General features: G+C 39.4%; 1 protein-coding gene across 1 annotated transcript in view; it reads left to right on the top strand.

Moving 5' to 3' along the window:
- SPTLC3 (serine palmitoyltransferase long chain base subunit 3) overlaps positions 1-19,044 on the top strand; it is a 112,977-nt gene that overhangs the window by 12,967 nt on the left and 80,966 nt on the right. The gene's annotated exons all lie outside the window — the stretch shown is intronic.

Genomic DNA, 19,044 nt, shown 5'->3' with positions numbered 1-19,044 from the left:
TTCTTGAACCTGATGTTAGAGACAAATGAACCACTATTACTTTCTGTGCTATTGGACAAAGAACTTTTTTCTTGACTTGAAAAAACTGCTGGAGCCTTGTTTCTTTATTAGCCTCATTTAGCCATTGTTAAAACAAGCAGACACATCTGCACTTTATCTATTCACATGTTCTGACAGATCATTGAAAAAATGAACAGGAGTTTGTGATTTTGGAGGTTTTTTCGGCCCGTGTTGTTCAACATGTAACATGTAGCAGGGTTCATAAACAAGACTGTTTTAACAAATAAGTAGGTAAGAATGTTGTCAGACCTCTGAAACATTCTGTGTTTTGAAAAGATAATTAAATTGTAGAAAAAAAATCCAGACTACACACACATGCAAGACATTTGAAGGGAAGGATGTCCCTACAGCTGCCAGAAATAGGTCCTTATGAATGGATACTGGTCACTTTTGGATAGGAAAATTAATTCTCGAGCTGCATAATGTCTAATTTATCTGATACTGATTAGTTTCGTGTATTCAGATTACTCATCAGCTAGATACAAAGCCATGTATTTCATAAGCCAAGCAGATTACAATTATAAATAAACAGTTTGGTTTAGGTCCCACTTTCACATCTGTTGTGAGAAAAGTAGACTTGTGAAAAAGACATACCTGCCTGGCACAATTTTTCATTATTCAAGTGGCAATATCAGGGACAACGAATCATAGTTGAACTTTTGCAACTCCTTCTCACTTTCAAGTCAAGGTCAGTAAAATCCGTATCAGTCAATGGAAGGGATAAAAAGCTCTCTCACAAGTGACAATTGGCTAGTCAGGGCGGAAATGGAGGAGTGAGATAAAGCAGTGGTTGAACTGGAGAGTCTGGCTTGCAGGGTTGTCCCAAGAAGCGAGCTGCGTTCAGCAGCGTGGTGGTGCTGGGGTGGAGTGAGGTGGAGCTGCCTGAGGGAGCAAAATGAACTGTGAGAACTAGGTCAGGGGAGTGCCGAGCTCCTTCGGGGAGCCGCCATAGCCACAGGCTAGAGAGAGAAAGGCAAGAGGAGGTGAAAGGTGGATGGGTTGAGTCTGTGGCAGGTGATCTCACCTGGGATAAAGGCAAGGAACCGAGGGGAAGGAATGGTGCAAGGAGAGGAAGATGTAGATCTGTCCTGTAAGCAGCTGCAATCTCAAAGGAAGGAGCTGATTTTTAGGTTTTTTTCCCCTTCCTTTTTTTTCAAATAGCAAAGAAATAGGAGTGGCAAGCAGATAGCTGTGGAAACATTAATCATTTCACAGCCAATATGTGTATTGACTAACATGTAGTACCCTGAAATGAAATACATTTAGTTAAAACAAGAGCAGCAGTGCTTGTCATGCCAGCTTCTTACCATACTCCCATCAGGAGAATGCTGGCATAACCTTTTTTTGGTAACTGTTTGCAGCGCCCTTGTTCTGTTCATCAGGGTTAGTAAGAGTGCTTTAATCCATTTTGTCATACATTCTTCAAGAATATACTTAAATTTTACAGTTTTCTTTACAAATCCAAAATTGGGCTATAGTGTTTCTGGGGAAATGTGGTTTCCTCTGCAGTATGTCTCTTAACATATCAGAAGCAGATTTGAGGGCTGTGTGGGACTGAGATGGATCTTAGGAAATGAGGATAGAGTTGCAATTTTTTGTGTAGGAATGCAAGCTGCCACATTGTTCTACTGAGGTTTGTTACACAGGAAAAAGTTGGTAACGCTTAGCTCTTGTTCGCTACAGAGACACAAGGACATATATGGAATTTCAAAATAATTCAGTTCTGCTTTGCAAACTAAGCAGTCAGATTTTTGGAATTGCTTCCACAGAAAATAAAAATCTTTCAAAATTCTGTGGTCTGTGATCCTTTCTCCTGGCAGTGCAGGAATGCCTATGTCAAATATTTTCCATTCTTGTGTAAGTTTAATGCCCTAGAGGTTACATTCAGTTTTAATGCAAATAATCTATGTGGTGTGGCACACCTGAGTGGGGGCACTTTAAAGATTTGACATTCCAGTCAAAACATAAATGATAATCTGAACCTTAAGCATAATCATATTTTTGTTTCATAGAATCATAGAATGACTAGGGTTGGAAGGGACCTTCAAAGGTCATCTAGTCCAACCCCCCTGCAAGGAGCAGGGACATCCCCAACTAGAACAGGTTGCTCAGAGCCTCATCCAACCTGGCCTTGAATGTTTCCAGGGATGGGGAACCAACCACCTCTCTGGGCAACCTTGCGCCCTCACGGCCCAGAAGGCCAACCACATCCTGGGCTGCATCAAGAGAAGTGTGGCCAGCAGGTCGAGGGAGGTGATTCTCCCCCTCTACTCTGCCCTGGTGAGACCCCACCTGGAGTACTGTGTCCAGTTCTGGAGTCCCCAACACAAGAAGGACATGGACCAGTTGGAGAAGGTCCAGAGGAGGGCCACAAAGATGATAAAAGGGCTGGAGCACCTGTCCTGTGAGGACAGGCTGAGAGAGTTGGGGCTGTTCAGCCTGGAGAAGAGGAGGCTCCGGGGAGACCTGATAGCGGTCTTCCAGTACCTCAAGGGGGCCTACAGGAAAGATGGGGAAAGGCTGTTTAGTAGGGCCTGTTGCGATAGGACGAGAGGTAATAGTTTTAAAATAGAGGGGAGTAGATTTAGATCAGAAATTAGGAAAAAATTTTTTACGATGCGGGTTATAGAACACCGGAACAGGTTGCCCAGAAAGGTGCTGGATGCCCCATCTCTGGAAACGTTCAAGGCCAGGCTGGATGAGGCTCTGAGCAACGTGATCTGGTTGGGGATGTCCCTGCTCCTTGCAGGGGGGTTGGACTAGATGGCCTTTAAAGGTCCCTTCCAACCCTAACCATTCTATGATTCTATGATTCTACTCTAGGTATGGTGTGTGACCCAATCTTACTACTTGATTGTCCTCAAGCAATTTTTGCATACAGTGGACAGATCTATCCAAGCCTACCTTTTTGGGCAATTTGTCTATGGTAGAATCCCTGTTTGGATACTGTTCCGTTGTCCAGGGTTGTTTTCTTTCCAAAAAAAACCTTCTAATCTGTTTTGTTCATTAACAAATAATAGAGGATATTGGATTTCACCCTCGTGCTTTGACTTATAGTGATCCTGTGAGAATGAAGCAGCAATGCTTTGTTAAGGCAAACCTGTAAGTAAACTATCTGAACACAGAATTTGTGGTTCAGAGTATTTGATTTGAAGTGGTATAATCTCTCTGCAGGCATTTCTCTGACTCTTCTGAAGTGGGCATAACTTTTTGTTGGTACCTTTCAGAGTCCCTCAGGGAAGCCAGTGCCTTTCACTGTACATTTCTGTATCATTTCCACATATAGCTGCAGTGGACATGGCTCAGTACTATACTGAGTACTTAGCTTAGTCTGAACTGCCTTAACTCTCCTTTCATCCAAAAGGGGAAACCTTGCCTTTATTGCTCTTTTAACCTGACTTCAAGCTAGAGCTCATAGTACAACTTTGGGGATTAGACTCTAGAACTAGATGGGGATATGAACTGCCACCTCTTTCTGTGCGGATGTAGGCAAGACTCAAGTCAGAGCACTGCTCTGATTAAGCTGAGTCTGATTCCAGAGCCACTGCCTCTTGCACAGGGAAGGTACTTGCCAAGGTGTGATTTCGTAAGACTCGGCGTCAGGAAGCAGTTGGCAAACCTGCCAGCTCCTGTACAAGCTGCGAGCCAGGAGCCCCTGCATGTCACTGGGGCAAGACCCTTGCCTTCAGGTGTTGCAGAAATCACCTGCCACATGGACTGACTTATTGCAAAACAAGGAGTGTAGCTTGGCAATGGAGGGCATTATGTGTGATCTTCTGCCAGCCTGGAGTGACAGCACTACTGGTTAATGAGAAAGAGTAAGAGAGACAGTTGGAAACATCAGGTCCTCCCATAATTCATGCAATTATTTAAACAGGTAACTCAAGCTAATTAGCCTTCGCAGCTGACAGTTCTGTTTTTCTGGAAGCAAGATTCACCTTTTTTGGAAGTTTCTCTAGGGCCTTGTGCTGATAGCTGCATGTCCTGAGTACTGAGTTGTGCTTTCTTCGGAACTCACAGTGCTTTACTTGTATTCCCCCACTGCCTCATGAGTCCCTGCTGTTGGGGAGCTCTACCAGAGCTTTGTTCCAACAGTTTCTAATTTATTCCTCCTGTGCAGAATGTAGGAAAAAGAAACAAGGTGTAGGAACTGCAAACAGTATTTTACTATACTTTTTATCTTCCAGCATTGCTCTGCTCTAAGAGATTGGCTTTAATCCGTGAAAATTAAGAAAAAGAGGGAGGGAAAGAGAAACCATACTATCTGGTGTAAATTTGGTACCCAAAAGGGGAATGTTCTTGAATTATGATGGTTATTCTGCATGTCACTGTTGTCATTCTTAATTTTGTACCAACTATTTTTTTTTTACACAGGCTTAAGTTATTCCATTAGTCCATAAAGGAACTGTCAGGATGGGCACATAAAATTTCTTAATTCAGTCTAGGATTATTAATTTCCTATATGAGAGTGAAGGGAGTGCAGAGCTTCCTTTCCTGTGGGATGGGAAAGAATGTAAAACAAGGAGTTATCAGAGTATTGTTTCAGAATTTATTGTGAAGCATTATGTCTGAAACATCTGAATATTTACCTACAGGAGTGTCCTTAGACAGATTTTGTGAGGAGTTTATGTGCATGAGACCTCAGGTAGCTTTTTTCCCCCACTGTAACTGAAGTTTATTAATTCTTTATCAACTAATTTATATCATGGGACATGCTACTGAGATCATGTTACTTTGCCCATTCCTCAGAAGTAAATTATATTTTTCTTTGCTAGATGGTAGGATGTAAGTATGTAGTTTGCCCTCTCAGAGTAGTTACGGGATGAAATAAAGTTGTCAGACCAAATTTGAGACCTCTCTCCACTGCAGTTGTGAGAGACGCCTCACCTTTTGTCATTACTCATTATTTGCCTCATTGCACAAATATATTTGGAGCACCATTATAGAAGGTCATAACATTAATCTTAGGTTCAGGTTGTAGGTTTTTTTTTTCCCAGATGTGTAAGGGTAGAGGTGAAACATGACGCCTTCTAAAAAAAGTTTCTTTATTTTCTATGTGAAGTTTTACTGTGATTTACTTATCATGTAGTACTTTAAAATCCTGGTATTTTAATGAGCTTAAAGCTACATTCCTTTGTGAGAAAGCGAGCGCCTTCCTTTTGCGTTTTGTTGACTGGTCATATTTGAGAAAAAGATTGGTGTATAGGCATCTTCTGTCACTCCTGGAATGTGCCAGGTAGATCAGGAGAGTGTATGGTTGATCAGAGCTTCAGTACAACCCTTCTAGATGGTCCTGCCTAGTCTTTGCTTTGCTAGCTATGTTGGTCTGTCTTGGTATTTCCCAAATTTAGGAGCACAGGCACAGATGTTTGAACAGAAGTGTCATTTTAATGGAAAAGTCAGAGAAACATTCTTATCTCTCAGAGGACTGGTATCCTAGAATGGTGGTATGTAAAGATGTTAATGAGATAGAGACAATAGGGAAGGGTTGTGTGGCCACAGAAGGCGGGGGGGGGAAAGTCTATACAGTCTTTGTTAGCCAAAACCTTGTTCCCTGATTTGTAAACTGTGCTGAACAGATTTAAGTTTTCCAAATACATACAGCTGCCAAAAGCCAGTCACGTTAATTTTATTTTCGTTTTAAACAGAAACTCTCTATCTACTTCCTCTTCCAGCATCTATGGTTTTGAGGTTCTCTCTATCTGCTTGTGTTTCACTCTGTGCAAAATGTGGATCAGCTATTTTTGGAGTGCTTGTTTTTTTCTTTTCCATGTTTCATGTCTTGGTGAGGTTTCTGAATGTAAGTTAAATGGGAAAAATTGGTAATAAGGCTTAAAAGTATTTTGAGATGTCATCTAGTCCATCTCTGTATAACAAGGCAGACTCAGTTTAATCCAGGGCTAGTTTTATGCTAGAGTATCTTGAAGGCTGTTCTGGAGCCTCTTAGCCCCTAAGTTGTGCCACTTTGTTTTGGGATTTTGTTAAGAGACTGACAGCACTGCTTTCTGATCTATTTTGCTAGACAATATTAGCTTTGACTATACATAAAATGTTTCTGACAGATGTTTTTTTATACCCATCTTAAACACCTCCGTTGCTCTAGCTTCATGTTTAACTGCTTTTATCAGTAGAAAGTTCTTTCTAATGTCTGATTTAGGTCACTTTGGCTGTGATTTAAGCATGTTGATGGTTTTTAAAGCATAGATTATTCTCTTCCTCTTGCAGTTAACTTTTACATGTTTTAAGCCTGTTAGGCTGCCAGTCGTCAAGATTTTCTCTTCTCTTTAGACAATTCAAATTATTTCATTCTTTCCTTAACTTACTTGACCAGTCTTTATGCTTCTCTTCCCAGCTCCCTCCAGTCGGTTCACCTCTTCGTTCTCAAAAAGCATTACCCAAAGCTGAATGGAGTACTTCAGCCAAGACCTGCATACTGCTTAGTAGCACTAGAGTCATTTGTCCTTTTGCCTTTAACATTATTTTCTTAAGAGATGGATGGATTTTTTTTTACTAACTCCTTTTAGCTTTAATGTTGCTTCCTATAAAGTTGCCTTGCCTATGCTTTCTGACTGCAGTTGTGCTCTTCTGAAATCTGTTACTCTGCTGTTCCATTTCCTGATTTTCTTAAGTCCCTTGATTTCTACCATTTTATGATCAGCAGAAATGAAAACTTTGAGTTAAGATACCCTAATGTCTACTTAAACTAATTCCAAGGTGCAGCAATGTTTTGAGTATTGTTTTTTTAATTTGCCCCAGAACAATATGGGAAGAAATAATATTAGACGTAAGACAAAGGCTTGTGAAATGTCTGCAACTGTTTTTTCCATGAACAAATGGGTCTAATGAAGCCGGATTTCATTTTGGTTTCTGTTCAGCATCTTCTACCACCCCAGAACATCCCAACTTGCCTACCACATCCTCATTTTCCAGATGAGCAAGAGACAGATTGTGCTGAACCTTGTTCAGAGCTATGTAGATGCTGGCTTGTGCATCATCATACTTAGTGCTTGTGTAATTCACTCCAAGAATGGCTAAAGAGACAAATTATTGCTATCTTTCCTTCAGCATATGGATCTGAATCTCTTTGCACTACCAAGGTCAGATTTTCCTGAAGCTTTCAGGAAAGTTCATATCTTGAAGACTTCTATTCTTCCATCAGATTTAATTGAAGCTGGTCTGCAAGCTCAAAAGCTACTAAAAGAGTACTTGTAGACAGGGAGGTAACGTGAGGACATAAGCCATTGCTTTCTTAGAAAACAGGTTAAAATTGTTCAAATCCAAAGGCTAATTCAATTGGCTTTTTGTTTCTTGCTATACACTTGAAAAGGTGTCTTCCTTTGCTGAACCAACAAAACATGTTTCAGTCACCCCTTTCCCTTGCCCCTGATTTCTGTCTATCAGATTTCTGGTGTGCTTCTTTTTCCTAATACTTGTCTTTTCAGCCAAAAACCACAGCCTCTAGGTATTTGCCTTTCAGTAGACGTGGATCTACTGATGCAAATTAGTACATGGTGGGGTGAGGACTTTCCTTTTTGTCTAGATCTAGAGCGCAATAAAATTTGAGGAGAGCATTTATTCAAGGGTGATTTCTGCAAACCTGATAGTTAGAAAAGATTCAGATGAGAGAAAGCCAGCCATTGTCACCTTCAGTGAGAAATTACGCAATTACTAGAACAACTTATAAAAAGTATTTTAGTGTATGATGTACTAAAAAAAAATTGTGTAACAATTTATTTGTAGGTTCTTTTCTATAAATCTTTAAGCAATTGAAGTAGAATACAATTACTTTATTTTGAGTTCTAAGATAGAATTAGCCAATTTTGTAATGGTTGATGAATATCATTACAGTTAAGTAGACATTAAGAATTCATCAAGGTCCAGATAATCTTTTTAAGTTGCAATTCCAATCTGTTTCCTGTTGCAATAGGATGAGGGGTAATGGTTTTAGAATAGAGGGAAGTACCTTCAGACTAGACATTAGGAAAAAAATTTTTACAATGAGGGTGGTGGAACACTGGAACAGGTTGCCCAAAGAGGTGGTGGATGCCCCATCCCTGGAAACATTCAAGACCAGGCTGGATGAGGCTCTGAGCAACCTGATCTAGTTGGGGATGTCCCTGCTTCTTGCAGAGGGGCTGGAGTAGGTGGCCTTTAAAGGTCTCTTCCAACCCTAACGATTCTATGATTCTATAATTGTATGAGGCAGAAATTTCAATCAGTGAGAAGAGACAACTTCTTGCAGAACTCTTTTACCACCCCTGGGACTCTGGAGGAGTCCACCTGTGAGTTCCTCATAGGTATAGAGGTGAGCATTATTTATGCATAACAGATTGAAACTACCTTTTCTTGAAATTTTCAAAACAAAAAGTAGCTAGAGAAGCATGTTACTGTTTCTGTGGAGTTTGAGATGGGGGGAAAAAAATAAGGAAGCAAAAGGTTTTCATCTGTTAAAATATATAGCTTTTCTACATTAGGGCACAAGTTGGTGAATCCAGATTACTCTGTAAACTTTCTGGGGTTTTCGCAAGACAATTTACGGATAGGTGTGTTGCAGCCCTTGTCATGTTGTTAAATTAAGTGGTGCACTGATTTGATCACATATGCCAGTTCCGATGCTGGCTTTGGTATAGTCCATTTGACTTTAATTATACCATGGGCAATGCTGCCAAGTTGCCTAACTGTTGTTTAAATGAATTCTTGTTTTCTTGCTTAAGACGGCTTCTCTTGTGCTTGAAGGTGTCAAGCTATTCTTTTTCTCAACTTTATTCCTGCTGTGATGTGCTGTGAGACTACTGACACATTTATAGAATGGCTGTCTCCCTCATCTTCCTCGAATTCTTCTGTCCTAAAAACTTATATACTATACAATAATTGAGTTTACTCTGAATGACTTTTTTTCCTTAGGGCTCTTTTTTTTATGCTTAAGTCCTATTCTAGCTCAGAGAAGGACCTTTTCTACCCAGATGGTCATCTTCCTACTGAGTTTTTAGTTCTCCTACCTGTAAAACTAGCAACACAAATCCTGATTGCCTCTTTCCCAGCTGTTATTGAGAAATTCTGCTTTCCCCGTCACTAAATTGGTAATTTTTTTATCACATTATTTCATATCTCTCTCTTTCCTCTCTGTCTGTGGTATGCCAAGAGATCTGTATTTAAATATCATTTAAATGTAGTTACTTATCTTGGAAGAGATAGCATAAATTCAGATAAGATTCTTATTACATTATCAAAAGTGATTTTCTCTGTCATCACCTTTCTGAGACTCTTTCTAAAGTTTTAATATATTAAGATGGAAGCTTGTGATGTATTTAGCATGATCCAGGAAAGCCCAAGGACACATCCATTCTGATAGGGGATAATGTGTCTAATTATTAAACTGTTTCCATCTGCCACCGCTGCAAAATCCTCTGTTTGAAGCGATTCTACTATATAATGGGAAAAGCTCTGGGATTCAATGATGATTCCGTTATGCAAGTTAGTGCAAAAAATCTGTTTGTTCACCTATAGCATTTTCTTCACAGGGGAATTTTGCAGGGAAAGCAGTTTGATAGCAGTTAAACAAACTATTTTCAGGTGTTATTTTCAAAGTCACTATGTGGGAAATTGAGTTGGTGGATTGCTTGATGTAGATTTCAGCTCAGAATCCACACTGGGTGAAATTGCTAACATTCTGGTTAGATCTTCTCAAATATCTTTCCGTTCAGTTACAGTCTTGATCCCAACAAATATCAGTTTCTGTTTAAAAAAAAAAATGTATGAGATCTCCATAGAATGAATTTCTAAGTGCTGAAACATTTGTGGAAGAAATTTCCTGTATTAGAAGATCATCATCAATGGGAGATATTAGACATTAGATATGCTGGGTGATGTGCAGAAGCTAACCACCTTTGAAGTTATACCACTTCATCATCATCTTTTTCATTTGTTTGTTTATTCTTAAAGCCAAAGCCATAGGATTTGAATGATCAGGAGATATTCTGATGTGGCCAGACAGCGTCAATCTTGCAGCTTACTATAAGCTTTGGAAATAATAGCAAACACTTGCTGCAACTTGACGCCATGGACTATGTCAGGATTGCTGCAACCTAGGCATTTCATCCAGTTCTTTTGTCTGATTCAGCATGCCTGACTTTCTAGTCTGTAATTGCTGTAAGGTTAGGAAATACCCTCTCATGTTTGTAAGTATCTCTTTGGGTAGTGAACTTCATTGTTTTTTGTCTAATAATTTGAAATTATTAAGCTCCATCTTTGCCCTCATGCCTTCCTAGTTGAGTTGAGTTTGTTTTGAATTTTCTGGGAGTTATAGCTATATCAGGCATATTCCTTTTTCTTACCTAGTGTTTCTTGCTACTGCTTGCCATGTACAGAGGCAAAGCCATTGGGAGAAGAGTTTACTATGCAGGTTTTTTCTACCTCCACGTACTGTTTGATGTAAGTGCCTTAGTTAGTTGATACTGTTAGTATCTGTTATGGTTTATATTGCAATTTCTGAAACCTACAGTTCAACGTAGCGTTTTCTTAGATTTTTGTCCCCATCATCACATTGTGTTTTCATGATTTACTGCTGACATTTGTCTTGAGTCTTTGTGCGTGACTCTAAGCTTCTGCACTGTAAAGAGATGTATGTGGCTTTTCTTTTGACAGACACTGTAGTATGACCATTCCTCAACATGCAGTTCTACTTGCTGGACTAAACTCATACCAGATGAAAACATGTGCTGATTTTTAGGTTTTTCAAAAATTGCATGCAGTACAGAGTTTACTTAATAGTTGCAAATAAACATGTGTTGATGCCAGAATACACATTATTTGTAGTGTATGCAGCGCTAGAAATTCATATTCTGACATACCAGACTAAGTACTTCTTGAATTAACATAAATATCTTCATTAAAACGTACAAAACTAAGACAATGAAATGTGTACCTTCCAAATTATTCTAGTTCAGACCTCTTGTCACTTCTGTCTCTAGACTTTTGCCAACTTCTGTTCTTCCCGAACATTTATTTATGAGTAAGTCGTCTTTGTCCTTCCAACCTCCTATGTTGCACTCAAAAGTATCATTTTAGTATCAAAGGGTTGGTCTGAAAATTATATAGTAAGGGTATTGTTTTCTTAATTATATAACAATGTTTTCTATTTAACAGTGCATTTCTAATGTGCTTGTCGCTCACATCTGTATTTTCATAGTATTAGTGTCATAGTCAACACTGCAGGACTTGATTATTTGACACTGAAATAATTTATTTTAAGGTGAATATGTTGGAATTTGGCTTGTGCTCGACTGAAAAAATGATGCAAGGTGAAGATCCTGTCTTTTCATACCTTTGTTGGTATTTTGCTGCAGTATGCTGGAAAGAGAGCCTGTGAAGTTTTAGTCATTAATTAGCTGATGAACAATTCAAAAGCCTTTTTCTGGTGCTTGTGAAAAGTATGGTGAAAGGATCCAGTCTTCGTACAAATCTCAAGTAGCAGAACAGAAGCAGCGGCAGTTATTACCATTTACAGGGAGCAAACTTTTCAGAGTTCCTGAGTTGTTAAATTCTAAACCTCTGGCAAGTTCAATAGCACATGGATTTCTAAGTTATTCTGAAGGTGTCTTATATCTCCTAAACCTTCTGGATGCTCTTGGAAATTTTACTCTCAGTCCTTACGGATTGTCTTACTACCAGGTATATATTTTTCTTGAAACTTTAGCAGAAATCAATAAGCAGTCTACACAAGGATTCTGCAGACAGTAATAAATATTTGAGGAGGGGGCTTGGTTGCTGTTTATAGTTTATGTTGTGTGAAGATTGTACTTTCTTGTGGCTTTGTCACATTGCAAGAGGCTGTGACCTGCATTTTAGTACCTAGTAGACATAGAAGTTTCACAACTAGTTTTAATTTGTCTTGCCTATACAGTTTACTGAGCTACAAATTCCCTATGTAGCCATTTTGGTTTACATTTTGGAAGCTTAAGCCTGTAAGATCTGAAATGTGTTATAACAGAAAACAAACCACATACTTAAAGTGAGGGATATCATTGCCAGTAACTGAAGAGATTTGTGAAGCAATCTCAATTTGTGTTAATAGAAAACTTCTGGTTTTCATAATTTCAGTTTCCTTTTTTCTTTTCCTAGGGACTGCATGCAATCATTAAAGAATCCCTCAGTGTCTAATGGATGCTTAGGTGTGGTGGTTTTGGGAAAATGTAATAATTATGGCAGTCAACCTGGTGGGTTTGCATAGAATTTGACAGTTCTATTAGTTGAGACTCAACCTTCTGGTGACAATGATGCATAGGGGACAGAACTGCACACCAGGCACTTCAAACTGTGACTATACAGTGGTAAGCTCTGAGTGGGATTCAGCTGGAACATACTCTTCTCAAGGCTAAAATGAGACCCTGTAGCATCCCGTCTTCAGCTTCTGCTCTGGAAGAATACAGGCCTCCACAGGTCCTGTCATCCCCATATGGCTGTCTCACACATCCTAGGACATCTAAAATCACCTACATTTAGGATTTTGTCTCAGATGCTTTTGTAATGTTAGGGATGAAACATCTGTTTAGAACCAAACCATCTGCAAGAAATCAAGTGTTATGTGAGTGATTATCAGTCTGTTCTCCTGTCAGTTTTTAGCTGTAGAAATGGACTGTCCCAATTTGCTCAAGACTTCAATGTTGTCTTGAAATCTGGCAGATACTGAGCAAATGTGGTTATCGCTTGGTTCAGTTTTCAACACCTATCTCTTCATATACATATTTGTCTTGGAAGCTTTATGTAGATCAGTCAACTTGCATTTTTTTTTAATGTTGTTGTTGTTGTATGCAACAACATAATAAAATCTGATCCAGAAACAGATGAAACTTTCTTCATAAACTGAGGGATAGTAAAATAAAATTTTTTCTGCTTCTGAATCAGATTTTATTCCTAGTGAGGAACTTATATTTAAAGACAAAGACTTTATTATTCTTCCAGTAGTTTTATATCGAGGATATAGCTGTCTGCATCTACTACTGCTGTATTGGAAGTGGCCGTAATAGCTCAAAAATACTTAATTAAGGAGAGATTTCAAAAAGAACATTGAGATTTCTAGATTTCTTTAGAATTTATGTTGTCTCAACAGAACAGACTTGCATGAAAACATGAGTTCTTGAGTCTCAGTTTCCTTGACGCAACTCCACTCGCAGATTTACTCCTAATTTACACCAGCATAAGTGGTTACCTCTTTGCTAGTATATTAATCACGGCCAGCACACACGTATAGTACTGTGACACTGTGTCCACTCTGTTCAATTCTTAGCTCTCCCATTGATACAAATCTGGCTCATGCCAACTAGCACTATCCCAGAGGCTGCAGGACCTAAATGCAGTGAAAATTTCTCTTCTCAGTTTAAGGGTAGTATGAACAAATATTTAAGTATTATTCATGCTATTGCACAGCTCTCTTTTATTTTTCTTTGCTAATGCAAATATGTTTTGTAACTACTCATTATAAAGGTGTTGCCAGGAGTGTGCTTAATAGACTTCAAGGTTCATTTACTAGAGCAAGTTATTTCAATTAAGATTGTGTGTCCATTATATTCAATATTTTATACTGATACCTATTCTAATGGCACTGTTAGATTTATTGTAAGTGTTTATTTCTCCATTTTAAAACCTGAAGGCATTTAGGCGGGGATTCTTCATTAAGGGAGAGTTTCAAAATACTTTGGGTAACTACAGAATATGGGAATCTAAGTATTGCACTTAAAGCTGACTTTACTGCATTGGCATAACTTCTGTTGATGTCCTTGGAACTAAAATCTTGCCCAGGAATTCTCTTGCTGTGAGTATCTTACTGGAAACTGATTTGCAGCTGTGGTTTAAGACTACGGCCAAATCTGTTGACATGGATTCTCTCTTAACTATGTGCTGCAGAGTTATGAGGCTGAGCTGCCAGTGTGGCCTTAGGTATCAAGAGAATACAAGACAGCATGATCTAATAAGCTAAGCAGAGACTAAGCACACAGACGATGCACATCCTGATTGTGCTTTTGGTTTCCGAGAAGTCAATGAAATCCTAGGTTTGTCAAACTCAATGGCAAAACATCCATTCATTTGTTTATTTCATCTATAGTCTTTCTGCGTTGAGTGTCTTCACATTGCATTAGTGGGTTCCTTGCATTCATGCCTGGAAAGTATCCTTACTCTGTGGCAGACTACTGAGAAATTATTTTGATTTGGAATGCCAGCAGAATTTTTAAAGCAAGCCAATAAAATAGGGATTAGCATATCACAAAGGGTGTTTACTCAAGATTTTTAAAGGAAGCCAAACACAGAATTGCTGAGTAATTCTGGGCTGCTGCATAAGTTGGTCTTTTTGCCAGAGAAATGGGGGGTTACAAACGATACAATTTTTGAAAAGGTGACCAGGGAGATGCAGGGAATGGAGTCCCCTGGGGATCTCTTATTGGACCTGTGCTCTCACATTTTTGCCAATGGTCTGGAAAAAGGGGTGAGGAGAAATAGCTGACAATATGTGTTGACAGTACCAAAGTCTTTAGGGTAGTGAAAAATTACCTCTGGACAACAAGCATTGCAGAAAGTTTTGTTGGTAGTGTGTAATGCTGCTAAAACAGTAGACAAAAGTGTAGGTCACTAAATAAAAAACAATTAATCAGATCCTAAGAATGCACAAATAGCAGTGTGCTCTAAATTAGGTATTTATTGCAACTGAGGATGGATATATTGTAATCACAAGAGATATTTCTGAAGCTGTGAACTGTGACAGAAAGGCAAATAGAATGTTAAGAGTCTTTAAAAAAGCAACAGAAAACAAGACAAAGCATCATTTGCAGGTGTGTAAATCCATGCTGTGCCCTCAAGTGTTGTATGCAATTTTAATTCTCTTCCCTTGCATCTCAAAGAGGTATTATTGAACTTCGCAGAGTGAAGAGAAAGTTGAGCATTAAAATATAGATTATTTCTTTTTACTTTTTTTTTTTAATTTGTCTAAGGACAAGGACATTACAGTAGAATTAGATTAAGATGCTTCAACTTGGGAAGAGACAAGTGGAGAGGCAGAAGTCATTTAAGTACAGAAAATTGAGGGTTGTGTAATTGCTTGATTAGGAAAGCTGAACAGAAAAAAAAATGGTCAGAGTAAGTTGTTAAATGAGTCAGCTGGTAATTTTATAATAAAAAGAGGAAATACTTTTTTTTTTTCTTTTTTACAGATTAAATCAATTATCAAAATTCACAATTCTTTTCCACAGCATTTGTGGGTTCAAAGATGATGAACAAATTCATAGTTACCCCCTGATGAGTGTTAAATGTGATAACACGATCTCAGGCTCATGAAATCTCAAAGCCACAAATTGCTGGAAGTTGGAAGAATATACTGAGGAAAGTATCATTCTCTTTTTTTTGTTTTTAGAATCTTTGCCTAATCATCTGCTACTTAGGACTGCTACAGTTGAGGTATGGAGGTAGAAAATGTGCTGTCTACTACAGGTGTTATTACAGATAGTAATATACTTCTGAGTGTACAATTCAGTGTGTAACTGGTGTAACTAGTGATCTCTGAATCATTTCAGGCATTTGTAGGAGAGCTGCTGTATTTGATGCTGGTGCCAGCAACAGCTTAGTTACACCTGTCTTCACTGTCTAGGTGCTTTAAGTGCACAGTCTCCAATTCCACCTCTTTCTTATCACATAAAACTTTATGATAACATGTAAAACGCCAACAGTAATGTAGTGCAAACTGGCAATTAACCATTCAGCCACTGACCATTTAAATTGGCTGAAACTGTTGAACTTCCTCTTGATGTTCAGTCAGTCGCCTTTACCCTAATGCTTGGGTTTGAAGTGCTGCACAAAAGCATCCACATTATTGCTCTCCAGAAGCAGCAAATCCACTTGTTTTGGTTTTTTTTCCAGTCCTAAGGCTCTTTCTCTACTCTTCTGTGGAACACTAGGGATAGATAAAATGCTTTTGTTTTCCTCGCTTTAGTTTTTAGACAAGTTGTCACTGTATTTTTTTAATTTGTTCTTCCAGCCTTGTTACTAATCTTGGACTATTTGAAGACTCTTGGTTTTCATCATTCACGGACTGGAGAATATATGTCACAGTCTGACTCCGTATTCTTAGTACTTTACTACTATTGATGCCATTTACTACTAGCTGTTTGTATTAAGGATACTAGGTGACAGTGGTTATATGTTTAAATACATGTCATAGTACATAAAAGAGCAGCAGCTGAAATGAGTTGCAAAACAGAAGAGTTTTATTGTGGAAGAAGAGTTTTTCAATGCAGGAGTGTCGTAGTTTAGCTTCAGTCGGGGCCAGACTACACAGTCTCTCTCTCACTCCCCCCACCCTCCGAGAGAATAGGGAGAGATAATATAAGGAAAAAGTCTCACGGTTTGAGATAAGGATGGGGAGAAATCCTTAAAGTTACCGTTACAGGCAAAACAGACTTGACTTGGGGAAAACTATTCATTTACTTCTAAAAACAAAGCAGGAGAATGAGACAGAGAACAAGATAACCTTCCCCCATCCCTCCCTCTTCCCGGGCTTAACATTATCTCTACTACCTTCCCCCCCGAGCGGCACAGGGGGGAGTAGGGAATGGGGGTTACAGTTAGTCCATCACGCATTGTTTTACGCCACTGCTTCATCGTCAGGGGAAGAACTCCTCACATTCCTCCACTGCTCCAGCGTGGGATCCCTCCCACGGGCCACAGTCCTTTGTGAAACTGCTCCAGCGTGGGTCATCTCTTCCACAGGGTGCAGCCCCTCCAGAACAGCTGCCCCAGCAGGCCCTCCACGGGCCACAGCCTCCTTCAGGCCTCCACCTGCTCCGGCGTGGGGTCCTCCGTGGGCTGCAGGGGGACAACCTGCTCCACCATGTTCATCACCACAGGCTGCAAGGGAATCTTGGCCAGGAGCAGCATTACTTCTCCCCCTCCTTCTTCACTGACCTTGGCATCTGCAGCCGTTCCTCTCACAAGAAATTCTTCACGATTGACTCAGGCAGATGCCTCTCAGGATCTCTTCACATCTCATCTCCTCTCCACATCTTGCAGCCAGGTCAAGTTGGGCCCAGTCGGCCGCACGGCAGGAGGCCAGAGGGTGAGGCCTGCAAGGCCCACAAGGCTCGCGCCTCCCCCTCTCTGCCCCTGCTCAGCTCCTTCACATCATCTCTTCTCTCTTTTTTTTTTTTCTTTTTTTTTTCTGTTTTCCCCTTCTTAAATACGTTATCACAGTGGTGTTATCGTGGAACATTCTCAGAATCAGAATTACCAGAATTATCAAGATTGGAAAAGACCTAAAAGATCATCCAGTCCAACCATCACCAATACTTCTCAGCTAAATCATATCCCTCAACACAACATCCAAACGTTTCTTGAACACCCCCATGGTCGGTGACTCCACCACCTTCCTGGGCAGTGCATTCCAGTGCCTGACTACCCTTTCCGAGAAGTAATATTTCCTAATGTCCAGCCTGAATCTCCCCTGGCGCAGCTTGAAACCATTGCCTTTAGTTCTATCACTGTCTACACGAGAGAAAAGGCCGACCCCTAGCTCACTACAGCCTCCTTCTGCTACCAATTGGCTTGGCCTTGGCCAGCAGCGGGTCCGCCATAGGCCCGGCCAAGTCCACTGAAAAAGGGGAAATTTCTAGCAGTTTCCTACAGAAGCTGCCACCCTAGACCCCCCTCAATAAATAAAACCAGAACAAGGAGTCTGATATGAGCTTCTCTGTTCCTTTACCAATAAGATACTTAACAACAAAGTGTTTCTTAATAAAATTCGTAAAAAAAGAATCTTTATGCTAATTCTCTCCTCTGAGTTCAGGTGCATTATCACATCATCACAGCTTGACAAGCTACAATGTCAACTGCATTGCCATAGGTAATATGGCTGAGTTTAATCCTTGATTAAATACTTTATCTTGTCACTGTGTGCACACAGCTGTTGTGGCTCATGTGAAATATAACTTGACCATGCATTTATCTCATAAAGTGTTTTTCATGGTAAATAGGTTGCCCTAAAAAAGCAATTTGCTTGAGGTAGGACCACATGTGTAACATTGCTTCAAAGGTCTACCCCTCACATGTTGAGAGCCAGCCCGGCATTCCTTCTCCCTCGCAGGGCAAGAAGTCTTTCCAAAATCTACATGTGTTTCTGTTCAGCCCTAGCAGCATTTTCCTTTTCGGGTTTCCTTCAAAATCTTTATATTCTATCTTGTGCCCAACACTCCCCCTGCCCAATAAAATTTTGTTAATCTGGGACTGGACAGCAAGTTACTACTGAAATCAAAATCTTTTGAGGATAAAAGCATTTTAATGCAGTATGATGATTAATAATACTCTAAGTCTGACAAGTACAGTGAATTTACAGTTGTTTTTAATATGTTTATCCTATTTCAAGTTGCTGCATTACATAAATAGATAATCTACTTTTTTTAGTTCATCCATCCCAAAGGCAGCAATGTATTAATGGTATCTCTTCAAATGTTGGTAGTCTTGCTTTATAATATGTTAAAAAATGTCTGTCTTGTGACTTTTGATTTTTTTTTTACAGAGGGCACATTTTTTTCTGCGTTACACATTGTTATTTTTTAATTGGCAGATTGGTTATTACTAGACAGTAACTGTAAATGCCATCATATTTTGCAGAAATAAGGGAGTTATCTATTCCAAAGAGTACTCTGATAAGCCTACTGAATACAAGTTGGTTTTAGAAGATTGCAACTGAAAAACTTAGCTTCTTTAATTTGAAAATGGAAATTATAGAATATTTTCAAGACAAAATATTTTGTCTGCACATGGTGGTAAATTCCTATAAGTTGCTCACAACAGAGAGAGTCACTAATTCCAACAAGCAAGATGTCTATGTGTCTCTTCCCCTTCCCCCCTCTCCCCTTTTTTTTTTTTTTTTTTTTAAATACCCTTAGAAGTATGGAAGAAGGTCACTGAAAATATGATTAACAGCATTTGTGAAATCAGAACAAA

This window comes from Chlamydotis macqueenii, chromosome 3, assembly GCF_036417535.1.
Source record: "Chlamydotis macqueenii isolate bChlMac1 chromosome 3, bChlMac1.mat, whole genome shotgun sequence".
Lineage (NCBI taxonomy): Eukaryota > Metazoa > Chordata > Aves > Otidiformes > Otididae > Chlamydotis > Chlamydotis macqueenii.
Note: the sequence above shows the minus strand (reverse complement) of the source record. Positions and strands in the feature narration are given on the sequence as shown.